We start from the raw sequence: 14,209 nt of genomic DNA, 5'->3' as shown, positions 1-14,209 counted from the left end.
TCACAAGTAAGGAGTTTTATGTGTGTTTATGTGTGGTCTAAAGGAAAGAAATAAAGATATATATATTAACAAATGTTTCTTAAGTATTATTGCACAGACATTATTTCACAACAGTTGTAAATCTCTCAATAAAACCTCTAAATGAGAATAATTTACAGAAATGAACATACAGGCATTATAATTATTACTCAATACTACCACCTGTTGGTCAGAAACGGCAAAACACTGAAACCCGAAACTTATTTCTGAGGTAAATTAAACGAACTGAATATAAACCAGAAATATTGCTTGAATAAATATCAAATGGCAAGCGTTTACATTATTAATGTGATAATCACACATATATACATACAAATCAAACGATACTTAGCAGAGATATCCAATAATGACAAGTAATACTGAACATAATTGGCACATTTACATATTGTGAGGACTCTGCCATAATCTTGTTTGGTAATTATATCTAGTTTTGTATGGCAGGGTCCTAACAGTAAATGTTTTGTGTGGGAGAACGTGGTTTTGGTATTGTCATATCAGACCACGCTTTTCTCGTGTCTTGTGACTTTTCCCGCTCCCTTGTATTCTCTTGTCATTGTGACTTTATCCCCGCTCCCTTGCATTTTCCAGTCTTTGTTTTTATGTCTTGTTTAGTCTAGTGTTCTGTTTTCATGTGTATATTTATATTTATATATATTTATTTATATATAAATATATTTATGGTTTTGTCTTGTTTGTATTGTGGTTGTCTTGTGTTTGTATGTGTTTTAAAGGTTCACGTGTGCTTCCTCACAGGTGTTCCTGCTCTGTGTGATTGCCTCCTCTCGTCTTCCTCACCTGTTGCTTGTTATCCTCTCGTTTGGTCTGTGTATTTAATCTCTGTGTGTCTAGTGTGTCTTTGCAAGTTCGTTTGTCATATTTGTCATTTGTCAAGATTGTCAAGCTTTGTCAAAGTTTGTCTATATACTCGTCTGTCACGGCGTATGTTCTCGCCATTTCTAGCTATGCTAGTTTCTAGTCTTGTTTTGTGTCTGATTCTAGTTTGTGGATTTATTTCCCTACCCCAGTCTGAGCTCACTGCTACCCGAGAGTTTTCCTGTGGACTCTGATTATTCGACGGCTCTCTGGACTGTTTCTCTGCTGCCTGTTACGGACTGTCTTCAACCTCTGTTGGATTTATAGACTGGTCTATCTCTTTACGGCGGAGACTCATCGCGGCATTGTCGCTGTCCACTGGAGAGGTCCTTCATCACTGGAGCTGTCCAGCTTCTCTCATCAGTGTCTCTAACGCTCTCTCTCTCTCCCCCTGCCCGCCGCAGGATTTACCCCTGTCCCAGTGGCTAACCCTAACCCCCGTTCGTTGTCTGGCCGGAGCCCGAACGTGTGTGGTTCATCGTTCCGGTGCCTGTGTGTGTTCCCCGTCTCTGCCGTCTGCCCTGGTGTGGCAAAAGCCCGCGACCAAACGGCTTAAATAACAACAAATACTTATATCTCAGATGCAGAATAACATTGAATGAATACTTTACAAACTCCTAAACTAACATTGATTATCTACTGAATAGACAAACAACTTACTTTTGCGTATTCACGCACACTTTGCACACATACAGTCCCGCTCGCATCTGCTGCTGAATAAATCTCCCTGACGACCACTAATGGAAAAGTGCGCATGCGCACAGAACGCAGTCTTTCTAACACAGCCGCCCCCAAATTTGGTTTCAAATTTGCACCATTGAAAGGCTGACACCATATGAACTACCATTAATTTCCAGTGTGGTTATCATCCTCTTCATCTCGAATCTCTGGCAGAACAATTAAGCGAGCAATGGGTCTTGCATAGACTCTGTCCTTTATCTGTACCTCAGCCGTACGCACTCGACCATCAGCTCCGGGAAAGACCTTTACTACTTTTCCGATCTGCCAGAATGAACGGGGTAACTGAGGGTCAACAACCATAACCACCATTCCAGGTTGGATGTCTGTTGCTGAATTATGCCACTTTCTTCTGGCTTGCAGTTCAGGCAAATAGTACTTTATAAAGGCTGTCCAGAACCTATCAGACAATACTTGGGAATGTCTCCATCTCCGTCTTCCCAGGAGCTCAGACACTGGATATGTGACTTGGGGGAGGGAACTATCTGGCCGCCCCATCAGAAGGTAGTTTGGGGTGACTGGATCTACATCAGCGATGTCTGCTGAAACATACCCAAGTGGTTTGGAGTTCAGAATGGCCTCTATTTCAATAAGGACAGTTCGAAGTACTTCTTCAGACACCATTTCTGATTCCAGAGTTGTATAAAGTGCAGCTTTAACCGAACAAATCTCTCGTTCCCACACTCCTCCGAAGGGTGGAGCAGATGGAGGGTTAAAATGGAAGCTGATCTGCTGCTGTGCCAACTGCTGCTGTAAATCATCACTGAGCTGACTGAAGGCTTCTTTAAGCTCTGTGTTACCCCCTCGGAAGTTGGTGCCCTGATCTGAGTACAACTCTGCTGGTTTCCCACGACGTCCAATGAACCGTCGCAGTGCCATGAGAAAGGCATCAGTGTCCATTGATGTTAGAACCTCGAGGTGCACAGCCCGAGTGGTCATACACTTAAATAGAAGCCCCCATCGTTTTTCTGTCCGACGTCCCACCTTGACAGAGAAAGGTCCAAAACAGTCCATTCCAGTTGAATGGAAGGCAGGCTTGAACAAACAGAGCCTTGGTGGAGGGAGATCAGCCATTTTCTGGGAGGCAGGCTTTGACCTCCATTTGCAGCATTCGTGGCAGGTTCTTTGGTGTTTCCTTACAGCTTCTCTGCCCTTTAAGATCCACACCTTCCGGCGCAGTTCAGCAAAGACTCGTTCCGGTCCCGGATGACAAAGGCGAGTATCATAGTCTTTGATAAGTAGCTGAGTGTAAGGGTGATGGGAATCCAACACAATAGGGTGTACTGTACTTGGATCAATGCCTTCTATGCGTCTTAAACGTCCTCCTACTCGTATTAGATTGTTGTCTAGATCAAATTCTGGGGAGAGGCAAAGTAGACGGCTGTTGGTAGGGACAGGCTTACCGGCCTTTAACAGCTGATAGTCCTCTGGAAAGCTGTCCATTTGGGCCCTTCTTATTGCTGTCAGCTCTGCTGTTTGGTAAGTATTCGCTGAAGGAGAACCATTTGGATTTGCCGCCCCGTGCAGCTCTTCTGCTACTGTTTTGACTAAGTCCTTCCAGCTGCTAAACTTACTACCATCTGCTGTTGTTGGTGCTGAGTTATTAATGCCACAAAATACACTGTGCTTTAATTCTGTGGTGTCCTCAGGTACTAGACTGTGGGTTATCGGTGGTGATGGCCAATTACTCTGAGGTTGGAGGAGGAATTCAGGTCCATGGGTCCACCGATTACGCTCAGTAAGTTCTTTCAGGCTCTTACCACGGGTAAGGTCATCCGCAGGGTTCCTGGCAGAGTCAACGTAATACCATGCTTTAAGGTCAGTTAGTTCTTGAATCTCTGCCACCCTAGTGCCCACAAACACATTGAAGCGGCAGGATTCGGAATGTAACCAATGGAGGACGGTTGTTGAATCTGTCCAGAAAGTGACCTTCTGAATCTTCAAGGTGAGCTCATTTTCAGTCAGCTTAGCCAGCTGAGCTCCTATAAGAGCGGCACACAACTCAAGCCTGGGAATTGAACACTGCTTACGTGGAGCTACACGTGATCGGGCCAGAAGGAAGGAAAGATGAATACTTCCACATGGATCCTCTGAGCGAAGATACGCTACTGCTCCGTAAGCTTTCTCAGAAGCATCAGTGAAGATATGGATTTCCCGATTGACTTCAGGGTTATCCATGCTGGCTGGCGTATAGCTTCTTGGTAGTGTTACTTGAGGCAGGTATTGAAGTTCAGCTTCCCACACTTTCCATGCCTTCTGAAGCTCCTCAGGAAGTTGTGAATCGTCCCAGTTCCTATTCTTAGCCCAGAGCTGTTGAACAATGACCTTAGCCCGTGTTGTGAAAGGAAGAATGGCACCAAGGGGGTCATATTGACTTGCTAACACACGATATATGTTCCGCATCGTCAAAGCATTGTAAGTGACAGGTCTGTGCTTGTAACACAGATGGTCTAACTCACAGTTCCAATTCAGTCCCAAGGTGGATTCATGTGGGTCAGATTTGTCATGTGAGAGCCACAGCTCTAGCTTGGATGATCTGGCTTCTGATGGCAAATGACTGATAACCTCTTGCACATTGCTGGCCCACTGACGGATGTCAAATCCTCCAGATGCTAACAGCTCCTGAAGTTTGTCCAGTAACTGCTGTGCTTCTTGAGCAGATGGAAAGCTCTGCAGCCAGTTATCTACATCGAAACAGTGGTCAACATAATGCCTCACATCTTCATCTGGTGTGCTGTGCAATGAAACATGTCTTTGAAGGGCAAAGGATGCACAGCAGGGACTGCACGTAGTTCCAAATGGCAGTACTTGCCATTCATAAACGTCAGGTGGGTTGTCTCTTGTCATGTCACGCCACAGAAAGCGCAGGAGGGGCTTATCTTCAGGTAGGAGTAGGACTTGGTGGAACATTCCACGTATATCGCCACTAATGGCTACACAGTGCTCCCTGAAACGCAGTAAAACACCCAGGAGTGAGGGGCTTAAGGTTGGACCAGGCATCAAAGAATCATTAAGGTTCAGTCCCTTGTATCGGAAAGAGCAATTGAACACAATACGATCCTTGTCATTGTGGTTTACCAGATGGTGTGGGATATACCAGGTCTCCCCCGTCATACTGTTTTCAGCAGGTGTGAGTTTGGTAACTGCGCCATTCTGTACTAACTTCTCAACCTCAGCATTGTACACAGCTGCTTTCACTGGATTTTGAGCTAGTCTGCGTTCCATACTCCGGAGACTTGGCACCACAGCCTCTTTGGGGGCACAAAAGAAGGGTGAATCCTTTCTGCGCAATAAAGGTGTTGCATAGCGTAGGATTCCATTCACCTCCACACGTGTTGTCTTGGTCTCTAAAAGATTTATGGCTTCTTGGTCCTCTCTGGACCTTGTCACCTGCTTTTCACAGCGGAAAGGTAAAACATCAAGCTGCCATAATCTTTCAACATCTCTTCTGAGTTGGAGTTCGGCAGGGGTCAGAGACAGGAAAAGGCACTGTTGTGGTTGTAATTGGTTCTCCAGGATCTTGGCAGGTCCCTGGAGTGTCCATCCAAGCCTCGTTTTTATAGCTGCTGGACCATCAGGTGTACCAATTCGGACAGGTGCGATCGGTGTGATAAGGTGAGTATTATCAGCCCCGATTAGAAGTAAAGGACTCACTCTTTCAAAGGTCTGCAGAGGGATGTCTTTAAGGTATTTATATTTCTCCAGCAAACTCACAGGATACGAGTGATCAGCCAGACCAAGGGTTTTTGCAGTAAATGCTGCATTAATCTTGAAGGTCTTCTGTGGTTGAGTGGCAGGTGATATGTGGAAGTTAACTGAAGTACCACTGATGGTTTTCACCTCTTGTCGGATGGTCCGCAATGCTATGTTTTCAGCTTGGCCTTGTATGTCCAGCTCACGAGCAGCATCAGGAAGGAGAATAGTGCACTCAGACCCATCTTCCATGACAGCATAAGTGTTAAGTGTCTTGCCTCCATAGCGCAGCAGAACATTTATGACCTTTAGGAGAACACGTCTGTTGTCAGTAGGTCTATCCAAGTACAATGTCTCAGCGGTTGAGCTAACCAGGCAGGAACCCTCTCCTGTACTCTTTGTGTTGACTTCGTGCAAGATTTGCAAGTGTTTCCCATTACATATGCTACAAGGCTTCTTGAGGGTAGACTGAGCTGCCTGGTGTCCACGTCCACAACGCCAGCAGCGATGGTTCGTTCGGATCCAGTCAATCATTTGCTGTTTATCAAAAGACTTAAAGGTAGCACACTGACTGAGATAATGATCATCTTTATCACAGAAAGGGCAGAAAGCTTTAGTTGGGGCTTTGAGCTTCTCCACTTTAACTTGTTTGACTTGGGTCGGTGCTGGAAGTATCTTTGTGACAGTGTCATCTGCTCCATGAAGTATGGTGGCTGAACGGGCAGTAGGTTTGGATTCTCGCCTACGTTCTGTTCTCTGCTCTGTTCTTTGGCTCTTATAACTGATCTGCGACTCGCTGCTTTGACACCAGGCCTCATACTGGAGCCACTCAGAAAATTCACGGAGATTATACACAGACCCAGGGCGGTGGTACATCTGTCTACGAAATCCTGATCTCATTTCTGCAGGTAACTTACTCAACAGTCACTCGACATGTGACCCACATTGAAGTTCTGCTTCGCCTTCATCTCCAAGAGTCTCCAACATACCAACAAGAGCCCTTATTTGCAGAGCGAACTTATCAAAGGCCTCAGTATCTCCACGTCGGATATCTGGGGAGTCCATCACTTTGGCGATTTTCTTGAGAGCCAATTTGTGCGGCTGGCCAAACCTTTCATTCAGAGCAGTCATGGTATCAGAGTATGGAAATGGAGAATTGAGGTAGGAATCTGCCACCAGACGTGCTTCATCTAGCTTTAGATGATCTAACAGGATTTGGTACCGGAACAGCTCAGTGGCATCTGGTGGTAAAAGGTTCTCAAGCGCTATCTTCAACCGAGTAAACTCGCTAGGATCTTTAGTACAGAAGTTAGGTATGGTTGGCGTTGGACCTCGGTATGTGGTCTCTTGTCCGACAGGAATTACATTGGTAGTGCAGCGAGCTCTCTGAGGTGACTGCAGCCAAGTAGGATGCTTTGACTGATGATATACCTGCTTAGGATTATCAAAGGTCTCAATTGTGGGTTTTAAGGATGTTCTCGAATGCCAGTATGGATCAGGATTGGTGGTGTAAGGACCATGCGTAGTTTGAAATCCTACTGGATGAGAAGTGAGACTGATGTTTCCAGACTGCCGCAGGAGAGATGGATGCTGGTATGTATGCCCACCAGATTGAGCAGAATGAACATATGAGTTATGAGATGTATCAGCCATGATATGATCTTTCATTACGTTAAGTTCACCAATCATCTTTCCAATGAGGTCTATCATTCCAGAGTCACTTCGATGATCCACTGTTTTTTCCTTTGCTGGGTTGGGCGGAATTAGATAAGCAGACTGCTGATTATGACTGAAAGAAAAGCCTTCCGTAGAGGTAAAGGGGGGATGGTATGGCTTCACAGTGGGTGCTGTTATGCTGCTCATCTGATGCTGTTGCCCATAAGCTGGACGAGGCACTGTAGAATACAATGTAGACTCTGGATGGTAAGGTACAGCTTCATGATGCAGAGATAACCTACGCTGATTAGTATGGAAAGTCTGTGGCAGCGGAGTAGACTGCTGTTCTTCCCATGGTCTGTGATAAGGAGAAAACTGAGGAGGGTAAACAGATGGCACTGAAGCATAAGTAGGACTAGGATGATGCTGTTCAGTGTCACCCACATCTGGGACAGGAAGTTCTCCTTCGGAATGGACAGACCAGTCATCCACTGTCTCCCATGGAGCTTGACTTATAGGACTTGATCCTCTGATCCAGGGTCGGCGCTGTGGTGGGGCATTCGAGGGCCGTGCCCCCCTAGTGGTCATTGATGCCCCTCCTAGTACAGGCCCCACAAAAAATCCCTTTTAGTTAATATTTTAATATTAAATGTACACACTATAATTTTAATAAAAGAAAATGATGGGAAAAAATATTTTGCATCATTTCGGTTGTTTGTGACATGTTACTAAGCTTCGTCATTATTGGACAATTCTTATTGGTCGCTGAGTAAACTTGTTACATTTGACTTTTAGCGCGCAAAATCCATTTCAAGTTGTTGTTTCTAGAATCGAAAGAACAGTTTGTCCGTCTATATTATAGACAGTTAGCGGCTAATTGTTAACCTAAATATAGACAAAAAATGGATTTACGAAAATGGTTAAGTTCTGCGCAGCCTCTTCAATTAGCAGCATCTGATACTCCGGCCACCACCACCAGTACCGAGCTGGCCCATCCGGACAACTTCCAAAAGTAACTAGCGCAGCTAAGCAACAATCTTCAAGCCCTCCAAGTCAGCGGACCGCGGTTGATGGTATCGGGACTGACAGGCCTGTCCAAATTGTGTTAAAACAGTATCCGGTAACAGTTTACAGTGGTAAGGGGCGATCACAAGCGAATGGAAGGACACATTAGACGGTTTAGTAGCCACACTCGTCGCCTACAACTCTTTTGAGTAAGTCGTTGGTTCAATTCACTTTTTGAAGCCAGCCCTGGCTTTCATGATAAGGCATAGCATGTAAATTGTTGATGAATGTTTGCTGGGTCTATCTGCATTTGTGTTTTATACTTGGCTACCTGTACTAAAGATATATGAGACGGCATAACTTTACCCCCACCCCTTTCTGCCTTTTATTATCGTATTTCTGTGTGTGACTGAATAAACTGTGTGCATAGGGCTAACGTTGCCACATAGCCTCTAAATGACATGATATAAAAATTAACAAGAATAAACAAAATTCGCAAATAATACATTTCTGCTGTGTTGTACTATGATGTTTTAATTTGCTCAGCGAGTATAGCTCTGGTGTCAGTAGTAATGCTCTTTAAATATACAGCTGTATTATGTTGCTCTGTTTGTTACATTTTCTACTAAAAATAAAGTAATGCTCATTAAATATGCCCCTCTATCTGAGCTGCATCAATCACATTGGGATTTATGATGTTGCCACTGTGTCAAAATATTTCTCAAATGGCAGTGCCCCCCCGCCGATGATCCAATGCCCCTCCAGCGTCATTGCTCTGACGCCGACTCTGCTCTGATCGAATGTGAAGAGACATTGTTTGCAACCTCTCCAAACCCTTGTGCATGCTGTGTTGTGTGAGGAAATACTGGCTGGTTTACTGTTCTACGACGCCCAGTCGTGAGATCATAGTCTTGAAGGTAGGTAGGAAGATTGACCTGACGTTTGGGTCTTACTATCTGAGCAGACTTATCTTCTAGTTGCATGTTGCTACTAATGAATTCTTTGTCCATAAGAAATGCCAAATCCGGCTCGAAGGACCATTTGTTCGATAGCAGGACTGAAAAAGGTTCTTCTCTATGTAAGGTGAAGTTTTAAATTAGCTTTCCTTTATGGGGTGTCGGTTAGAACACACTGAATTCCTTTAGTTTCATGCAATAGGGTTTTAATTTGTCATTTTCAGTATTCCACAACACAGCAGTGCACAGAATTACAGGTCACAAGTAAGGAGTTTTATGTGTGTTTATGTGTGGTCTAAAGGAAAGAAATAAAGATATATATATTAACAAATGTTTCTTAAGTATTATTGCACAGACATTATTTCACAACAGTTGTAAATCTCTCAATAAAACCTCTAAATGAGAATAATTTACAGAAATGAACATACAGGCATTATAATTATTACTCAATACTACCACCTGTTGGTCAGAAACGGCAAAACACTGAAACCCGAAACTTATTTCTGAGGTAAATTAAACGAACTGAATATAAACCAGAAATATTGCTTGAATAAATATCAAATGGCAAGCGTTTACATTATTAATGTGATAATCACACATATATACATACAAATCAAACGATACTTAGCAGAGATATCCAATAATGACAAGTAATACTGAACATAATTGGCACATTTACATATTGTCAAAAGCCCGCGACCAAACGGCTTAAATAACAACAAATACTTATATCTCAGATGCAGAATAACATTGAATGAATACTTTACAAACTCCTAAACTAACATTGATTATCTACTGAATAGACAAACAACTTACTTTTGCGTATTCACGCACACTTTGCACACATACAGTCCCGCTCGCATCTGCTGCTGAATAAATCTCCCTGACGACCACTAATGGAAAAGTGCGCATGCGCACAGAACGAAGCCTTTCTAACAACGGCTTTAAATCAACATTATAAGCAAACGTATTACTAATGTAACATATAGAAGTTAAGCCCAAAAAGGCTGCCTCCCCGGGTTGAAAAACCCCCTAGGAGAAAAACCCCCTAGGAGAAAAAAAAAACACGGAATTTTAGCCGGGGAAATAAAAAAAGTCATAGGAGGAAAAAACCCTTGGGAGTTATATATATATACACATTGAAACGGAAGGAGATTAAGCGGAGATTATGCGGGTTCTGCCGGTGGTCTTTGGTCAGGCATCAGCTGGACATCACGTTGAAGAACAGCTAGTAGATCAGTTGTGTGCCGACTTTCACATGTACCGGAACTGGATCTGTTTGTCTCGTCCTCGGGATCAAGGACGAGACAGGGAGAGAGAAACAAAATCTTATTAGCGTAGGGGCCGTTCACATAGAAAACAAGTGTCACACAGTAATGTGGTTTTAGTCAGCTCGGTTCCGGACAGGCTAACTATTGCTGGTTAAGTGTATTACATATAGTTGATGATTTTAGAAACGGAAACAGAACTCATTTGACTAAGGCCAGAGGCCCCACTGCCGTCGTTAATACTAACGTACAGTGGCAAACGGTTCTGTATGACATACTATTTTTTGAGTAGTCATACTAATTAGTCTCACCTGTGTCTGTTAATCATTATCATTAGTTAAAGCTGCTTATCATTATCACTCACCCTTTATAGTTTGCCCTCATGTTCCTGTTCTTTGTCTGATCTCGTCTGCATGTACCATTGTCATCGTGTTTTGCTGTCTATCGTCATTAAAGTCCTGTAAATTTATGTAATCCCTGCCTTTGTCATCTTTTAGTTAAGAGAACTGTGACAAAAGATCAGACCAAACATTTGTGGCGTGTTAGTGTTCCCCTCCGTGTTTCAAACTAGAGTTTTTTGTTTTCCGAAATATCAGTTTCGTTTTTAGCTTTATTTATGGATTTTTCGTTTAAACAAGCACTCGGTTTGGAGCAGGGAGACCGTCCGATCACGTCGGACGGTCCAACGGACCATCGCCACCCCCAGAGACCAGACGGACATCACCCTACCCGGAACTCCTGCCCACCGCAGGTGGAGAACCCGGCAGTGCGACCTGCGAGCCAGAGCTACCCTCGGAGCCCAGCGTCGCCGAAACCCTGGATGTTTCCCCTGACCAGGTTGCGTGACCAGAGTTTCCGGGGTGCCGCCGCGGGAGCTGCTAATGACGTCAGGGAGGACGTCCATCTCCCAGCCGCTGAGGGTGAGCCAATAACGGTCCCTGGGGCTAATAACATCAGCTCGGATTGTGCTTCGGACATTCCCCACCCCTCATCGTCACCACTGGTTTCGTCCAGCCCGCCCCTCGTAAGTCGCTGTTGGCCAGCGCTGCCGGTCCCGTCCGGTTTCCCTTTCGGCTTTCCCGCTTCAGCCAATCCGAAGCTACATCAGCGGACACAGCGTCACATCTCAGCTCATCCTCAGCGCTTCACCAGCGCTGGTTCGTCAGAGCCGAGGTGTGCCTCTCTGCCCACTGTCTCGGGGGTTTCTCCAGTTCTCCTCCCCGGCTCCCTGAGACCTAGAGGTCGCCTCGGCTCGTCGGACCAGCGGCCTCGCTTCGGGTCTCTCCTCCCTCCCCTTCATCAGCTCCCGTCCCCACTACGACGTCTCCAGGCTTCGGTCACCCCGAGGTCGCGCCTACCGGGAGGGGGCGTACTGTCAGGGTTTTAGTTCTGTTTAGTTTGTTTTCATTGATGTTCATCATTGCTTCTTGTGTTTGTTACCTTTAATTAGTCTCACCTGTGTCTGTTAATCATTATCATTAGTTACAGCTGCTTATCATTATCACTCACCCTTTATAGTTTGCCCTCATGTTCCTGTTCTTTGTCTGATCTCGTCTGCATGTAAAAATTGGCCCTGGCATTTTGGCCCAGACCGGCCCACTACATAGGATCACAAATCTTTGTGCAACCTTGACTACCAACTCCATAATGATTAAGTAGAAAAGTATAAGAGCTGAAACGTGACATTAATGTAAGGGCTGTAAAAGGCTTTGCAGGTTTTAAAAATAATAGTATTAGCCAGTGAGTGCACAATGTTTAAACTAACCATTCTGACCACCTTATGATAACACTGAGACCTGATAAATGTTACAATGAAGTTGCAGTCTCTGGCTGAGCCACGAGTCCCATTACGGTGCGTTTTGATCACTTTTTTTAACACCTTTTACCAATTCCAAACCACAGCAACCCCAATAACCAACATTAATTTTGTATATATCTTTTCCTTTCATCCTATTTTATGACCTTGCTGCCCGAATCAGGATTTCTTGTATAATGGTCACACGACTCACACCTCAATTTCCATGCATGGCATCTTTCTTATGAACATCAAATAAAATGTGATAAAAAAGAAAATGTGCCTAATAATTCTGCACACTTGAATATAATGTGCTTTTTTCTCCAGCCAGCCATCATTAACAATAATGTATTACTTATAAATGCTTTATTTACCAAATTAATGGTAGTTATTAAGATTAATTTGGTTTGGAATTAGTAAAATATGTTTGATAAAAACTGTGACCAAAAGTTTAATGAAGCTACCTAATAATTCTGCCCCCACTGTATTTTATTGCAGTGTTATTACTGTCATTTTGCAATCAGCCATTGGTCTATCATCACTTGTGTTTTTGACTGTGTTTTATCAAGAGAATATCTAACAACAGTGTTTTAAAAGCTGTTTTGCTTACCGCACGTCAACTGGGTTCTCAGTCGTCTCTTATTTTGATACACACTGACGCTGCATGCTTCATAAAATGCCCTAAAAGTTGTGATTGGGCTAGCCAAATGTCAAATCAAAAAGAACCAATGGGCTGCTGATTAGGTGTCTCCTGGGCCGGTCTATCCGAAAAAAAAAACATCTTGCGCTAACTTTTTTGAAAAATGCAGTACATTGCCATGCCGCATTTTAGCGCCACTGATGAATTACATTAAAACAAATAAGAAACAAAGAAAGCAAGCAATGGCTGCGTTGCGCAATGTACGAGTGTTATGGGCTGGTCAGACAAAATTAGTGTGAGATGTATGATACGTCTGTATGATACTCACTCTCTCTTTCTTGTGTCAGATCATCGCTCTGTCCATCTGACACTAGAAACAGAGGGGTGGAGCTTGTTAAGAGATGATTGGGCCAGCCCGGTGTCAGTATGGAAAATAAACCAATGGGCCGCTGTCCCTGCTTTTTGGGCTGGATGTTGGCCAATAAAAAATCATATTATATTCACCGGCCCCAAAGGACGTCGGCCCACCGGGCATTTGCCCGGTATGCCAGATTACCAGTCCAGCCCTGGCATGTACCATTGTCATCGTGTTTTGCTGTCTGTCGTCATTAAAGTCCTGTAAGTTTATGTAATCCCTGCCTTTGTCATCTTTTAGTTAAGAGAACTGTGACAATAATGTGTCATAATTTTTTTTTTTTAGTGTACTCATACACTGAAAAAACTAACTTTTTGGTGTAGTAATTTATATTAGATGAACTCTCATTCAATTTCTACATCATTTTATTAACATTTATTGAGAACTAGATTGTCCTAAGTAAAATGATGATAAATACACAATTAACTAATGTAGAAAATGAACTGTGTAGGAATAGTAAGTCGTATTAGATATTTTCTTGTATTATTTAACTGTTTTATAGTCACTGCACATAGTCCTAAAATAATTAAGTACATATTAATCAAAGACTTCAGCAGATTAAAGTAAAAAATCTTAGTTAATTTAACTTAAGAATATTAAATCCATTAAACTAAAAAAATAAGTACAACTTACTTAAATTTATTTGCACATGTTGTAAGGAATACCCACAATCCTTTGCGCCTGAATATTTTTATTTTTTAAGCTTTATCACAGAATAAGAACTGATAAGAACTTTAACTACTTAAATATTTGTCAATAAAATGTCATAAAGGTTTAAGCTCTTATATCATTGATGTTGTTTTGTTGTAAATGATAATTTTGTGAAGTCACCGTTCAGGTGATCAGTGTTTTTTTACAAGAACCCTGTTCAGAACATTATATTGTATTTCTCTCCACAGTGCTGACAATGCATGTCAGAAACACAGTTTATGTGCGTTTCTGTTCAGAATAAAGTTTATTCAATGACTGACTTATAGTCAGTCATGAATTTTGCGTTTTAATGCTATTTAAAACACTAAAAATAAGTCCATAGAACTATGTTCAAGAAAATAGCAAACAGTTTTTTCAGTGTAGTGTATATTGTTGTGTTTTTGTGTATAGCACAAACAATCTTAAGTGCATGAAAACAGT

The sequence above is a fragment of the Misgurnus anguillicaudatus genome, chromosome 2 (genome assembly GCF_027580225.2).
Source record: "Misgurnus anguillicaudatus chromosome 2, ASM2758022v2, whole genome shotgun sequence".
Lineage (NCBI taxonomy): Eukaryota > Metazoa > Chordata > Actinopteri > Cypriniformes > Cobitidae > Misgurnus > Misgurnus anguillicaudatus.
Note: the sequence above shows the minus strand (reverse complement) of the source record.